Source organism: Lycium barbarum, chromosome 7 (assembly GCF_019175385.1).
Source record: "Lycium barbarum isolate Lr01 chromosome 7, ASM1917538v2, whole genome shotgun sequence".
Classification (NCBI taxonomy): domain Eukaryota; kingdom Viridiplantae; phylum Streptophyta; class Magnoliopsida; order Solanales; family Solanaceae; genus Lycium; species Lycium barbarum.
The window spans coordinates 80,594,588-80,600,587 of NC_083343.1; positions in this window are offsets into that span (position 1 = coordinate 80,594,588).

The window sequence follows — 6,000 nt, forward strand, 5'->3', positions numbered from 1 at the left end:
TAACAACATTATTATCATAATTACAAGAAACTACATTTGATTCAAATTGGCTTCCAAAAACAGCCCGCAACAATTACGACACCATCTTGGCTCACTAAGCTCTCATTTACATCACATAATCCACAACGCAACAACCCAAACATACTAAATAAAATTAGTCCATTCGTTGACATGCAAAACAGTCCATTTTCGGCCAACATACCACACACATAGCCACACTTCAACATGCATGATCTCATGTTCCTCATCCAGTTTACATCATGGAATTCACAACACAACCATCAAACTAGTAAATAGAATCATTTCATCTTTTCTACATAACAACACATCATTCGGCCAACACAACACATAACATTTCCATACTTTTCATTCATTCCTATACATCAAAACATGCATAACCATCCAGAATACATATAAGAAGATTGGATTCTTACCTTTTTCCTTCAACTTCTCCTTTAATTATGATCATGAGCTTGCAACAAAGAGGGGGTTTCTTGCTCCAATACTTGTACCATGTTAAAGAGGACCATAATTTTAGTAGGAATACATGAAGAAACAATTTTTTTGGACAAGATTTCATGGGGTGGGTTTGGCACCCTCTTGGCCGAATGGCCTTAAGTTGCTCCCCCTCCTTTCTTTTGTTTTTTGTTCTTGCTTTCTTCATCTAAAAGATGAACTCTCAATATATATATATATATATATATATATATATATCCTCCACCACCTTTATATTTGCACTTAGGTCCCTCTCTAGAATTTTCTTCTTTTTTCTTGATTTTTCTTTTCTTTGCTTGACTTTTCTCACTTGGTCAAAGAAGACCAAGTGTCTTCCCTTTTACACTTTAGTCCATCCATAATTACACTTTGCCCCCTTCACTTATAAAATGGTCACATGCTCTTTTTTTTTTTTTTTTTATTTCCTAGGGAATTCTTCCATTTTCTTGAATACTTGTGAAATTACCATTTTGTGAGTTTCTCTTTTTACCCTTAACCTTTCTCAATTTTTCCATACAATAATATTCATAAATAATATCCATAACCAACTTGTACATTAAAATAATTTTTGAAAATGGTCTCGCCCTTAACTTTCCACGACGACTTTGGAGTTTCCAAACACACAAGATACGGGCTATAACAAGCTTGCAACAATCCACCCGGCTTTTGGTGCTCGATCTTCACTTGTTTACAGTTGGGACATTGAGCTACGAATTTCGCTATGTCTTTCTTCATTCCATTCCACCAATATATAGACTTAAGATCATGATACATTTTCATCGCACCAGGGTGAACAGAATAACGGGAACAATGAGCTTCCCTCAATATTTGGTGGCGTAGACCTGCCACATTGGGAACACATAATCTGCCTCGGCATCGGAGATCTCCGTCTCCTGAAATATCAAATGGTGACTCCTCCTTCTGAGGGAGTGTATCTCTGAACTACATTAGCATGGGATCCTCATATTGTCACTTCTTCACTTCTGCTACTAGCGACGAGACTGCAGAGTTCTGAATAGTAGCTCGTCTGCTACCTGAGTCCACTACTCGGACTCCTAGGCTAGCTAACTGCTGGAGCTCACGGGCAATTTCTCTCTTCTCTGGTCGTACATCACATAAACTTCCCATCGATCTGCGGCTAAGAGCATCAGCCACAACATCTGCCTTTCCGGGGTGATACAAGATATCAACATCATAATCTTTTAGCAATTCCAACCATCGTCGTTGCCGTAAATTCAACTCTTTCTGCTTGAAGATATAATGAAGGCTCTTATGATCTGTGTAAATATCCACATGGACACAATATAAAGAAAGTCTCCATATCTTTAACGCATGAACCACTGCGGTCAATTCTAGATCGTGGGTCGGATAATTCCGCTCATGTTCCCGCAATTGCCTTGAAGCATACGCAATCACTTTACCATGTTCCATCAATACACAGCCTAACCCAACACCAGAAGCATCGCAATAAACAACATATCCTTCCAATCCTTCTGGAAGTGTCAAGACTGGGGCGGAAGTCAACCTACTTTTCAACTCTTGGAAGCTACGTTCACAAGCATCTGTCCATTGAAACTTTGCTGATTTCTGGGTCAACTTTGTGAGTGGTGCAGAAATAGAAGAAAAACCTTCAACGAATCTCCTGTAATAACTTGCTAAGCCCAGAAAGCTACGAACCTCCGTCGGAGTTGTGGGCCTTGGCCAGGTTTTCACGACCTCAATCTTTTGACTATCCACTCGAATACCATCGGCTGCTAAAACATGCCCCAGAAATGCCATTGAGTTCAACCAAAACTCATATTTGCAAAACTTTGCAAACAACTCTCGGGTTCGAAGGACTCCGAGGACAGTACGCAAATGATTAGCATGTTTTGCCTCAGATCTATAATATACCAAGATGTCGTCGATAAATACGATCACAAATAAATCCAGAAAAGGCCTGAACACATTATTCATCAGATCCATGAAAGCCGTCGGCGCATTAGTTAGCCCAAATGACATCACCCGGAATTCAAAATGACCATATCTTGTTCTAAAGGCTGTCTTAGGGATATCTTTCTCCTAACTCTCACTTGATGATACCCGAAACTCAAATCAATCTTTGAAAACCACCTGACACCTTGCACTTGATCAAATAAGTCATCAATCCTCGGAAGAGGATACTTGTTCTTAATTGTGACCTTATTCAATTGCCAGTAATCAATGCACATTCTCAAAGAGCCATATTTCTTTCGGAAGAACAATACGGGTGCTCCCCACGGGGATGAACTAGGCCTAATGAAGCCTTTATCAAGCAAATCCTTCAATTGCTCCTTCAACTCTTTCAATTCTGCGGGTGCCATTCTGTAGGGAGGAACAGATATAGGCTTAGTGTCTGGTAACACATCAATAGCAAAATTGATCTCCCGCCCGGGAGGAAGGCCTGGAAGCTCTTCCGGGAACACATCTGGAAACTCATGTACTACGGGGACTAACTGAAGAGTTGGCGATTCAGCTTCCACATCTTGAACCTGAACTAAGTGATAGATACATCCCTTTGTGATCATTTTCCTTGCCTTTAGATAGGAAATAAACCTACCTTTTGATGACGCCGTATTCCCCTTCCATTCTAGAACTAGTTCTCTCGGAAATTGGAAACAAACCATCTTCATTCAACAATCAACATTGGCATAGCAATAGGCCAACCAATCTATGCCCATAATGACATCAAAGTCTACCATCTTTAGCTCATGCAAGTCAACTATAGTACAGCGGTCACAAATAAAAACTATGCAATTTCTATATACTCGGCTAGCTATTACCGATTCACCAACGGGTGTAGACACCTCAAAAGGTTTGATCGACTCTAGTTCTACCCCAAATCAACCCGCAATATATGGAGTAACATATGACAATATGGAGCCTGGATCTATCAAAGCATATACATCATGAGAGAATACCGATAATATACCTGTGACCACGTCAGGGAAGACTCGAGATCTTGGTGTCCAGCCAAAGCATAAACACGGTGATGAGGACCGCTAGAACTGGGAACTCTCCCTCTGCCTCTAACATGGCCGACTGACCCATGTGAACCTGGCCCCATAGGGCGCATGGAAGATGAAGATCCGGCTACTGACCCTGAAGGCTGGGTCCTACCTCTACCATGAATCGAAGGGCAATCACGCATAATATGGCCTGGTGGACCACATGAATAACAACCCTCTGAACCCAATCGGCATTGACCCCAATGCAACTTCCCACACTAGGAACATCGTGGTACGGGTGGCATTGCCTGACCTGAATCACCTCTAAACTGGGACCCTGAAAAACTCGGACTCGGCCCTGAACGAGCAGATCTATCAAATCTCTCGCTCGAAAACCGTGCAGGTGCAGTGGTCATAGAATAGCCTGAATGCCTGGGAAACTGCTGCCTGTGCCCACCTCTAAACTCACTCGTCGGACCCGAAGATCTGGACCTCTTGCTATGGCTCCTATCTTGCTCGCGTTCACTTCTTTGCTGTTGCAGGCTTTCTTCTAAGTTCTGAGCATGGGCCTGAATGCGTGCAATATCCATATTATCCTGAAGGGACACAGTCAAGCACCTATCCATCAAATGCAGCCCTAGGCCCTTTACAAAGCGGTACACTCTGTCACCCATATCTGCTACCATGGCCGAGGCATACCTAGCCAAGGAATTGAAGCGGAGACTGTACTCTAAAGCACTCATGCTACCTTGCCTCAAATTCAAGAATTTATCGGCCCTAGCTCGCCGAACCTCTGGAGGCATATAATGTCGGAGGAAAGCATCAACGAACTCCTGCCATACCGGGGAAGGTGCATTAGCTCCCCGTGAAGCCATCCAAACCGTATGCCATTGGATCGAGACATCTCTCAATCTATACAATGCTAACTCTACCGACTTAGTGTCCGAAGCATGTATCAATCATAGCGTCCTCAACATACCATCGATAAAATCCTGAGGGTCCTCCTCCGGCTTTGACCCAAAGAATTCTGGAGGGTTCAAAGTAATGAAGTCGTGGGCCCTTGCACTAACAGCCCTATCACCTTGCCCTGAACTTTGCCTCTGGGTCTGGGCCGCAACCAATTGAGTCAGCAAATTAATGGCCTCTTTCACATCTTGGCCCGAAGCATCCGGTGGAGGAGCTGGAGCTGGGGCTGAGGCTCCCACACGCTCCTCTAATACAGGCACTGAACAGGAGGACTGAGATTGAGCCGCACTCTGGGACTCACTTTCCTCTACTACTGGTGGTGGTGTTTTTTCAACCCTCTTTTCTGCCACCGTCTTGCCCTTTTGGGCTGCTCTAGCCTTTCTTTTTATAGGCATTTCTGACATACCAGCACACGATTAAGGAACATGAATTTCTTATATCGTAGCTCTATCGCACGATTCTTATGAAGAAAGAAGGTCATTTATTCCTAAAATGTCCGCAGCTTCTTGTATATAAGTGTGGCGCACAACACACCCATAACCAAGAATCTACTAGACATGGCTCGTAGACACACCCTAGGACTGAACTGCTCTGATACCACTTTTGTCACGACCCGTCTAGGGGGGCCGCGATGAGCGCCCGGTGCTAGCCCACCCAGCACCCCCTTAACTCATACTTAAGCTTACATCTAGGTGAGCCATACAATTAAACATATGAATTGATTCTTTCATCATACAAGTCCCATTGGACGACAATGCCTTTATATCATAATTGGCATCTAGGCCACAACAAATGTACATAAGCCGACAAGGCTACCAAAAGATATACAAAATATAGGCCGACAAGACCGGACATGTCTAACCATATACACGTGACTACGAGCCTCTAAGAAGATTATAACATATCACATGAGCGGGACAGGACCCCGCTATGCCCATAATTATGTACACAAAAGAATAAGTACCCAAAAGCTATGGCTTCAAATGAAATGGAGCTCTGCTATGTAATCTCTGAGTAAGCAGTTATGGATCAAGCCTGTCTCCCTGTGCACCTGCGGGCATGACGCAGCGTCCACAAACAAAAGGACGTTAGTACGAAGAATGTACTGAGTATGTAATGAATGATCAATATCAATATAGAAGCATAGATAGCAGCATGAGAAATAGCATCGAATGGGAGATGGCAATATCATCATCATATGCACTTGCTTGCCTTTCTTAGGAACTTTCCATTTCTAATATGTGTTTACATTCATACATCCATATCCGTATCCGTTCCATATTTGTACTCATAATCGTATACATACCTATACTCGTATTCATAGCATATCATATTCGTTTTTATACTTACCCATATCATATACATAATCATATCATATACATAGCATTTACATAACATACCCGACCCCAAAGGTTCGGTGTTTCACGTACCCGACCATAGCTAGGCTCGGTGTTCATACATACCTAGCTAACCAAGGCTCAGTGTTACACGTACCTGGCCCTACCAAGGCTCGGTGTCATCCATACCTAGCTGCAGTGGTGTGCGCGCGTTACGTAAACATACATACATATAC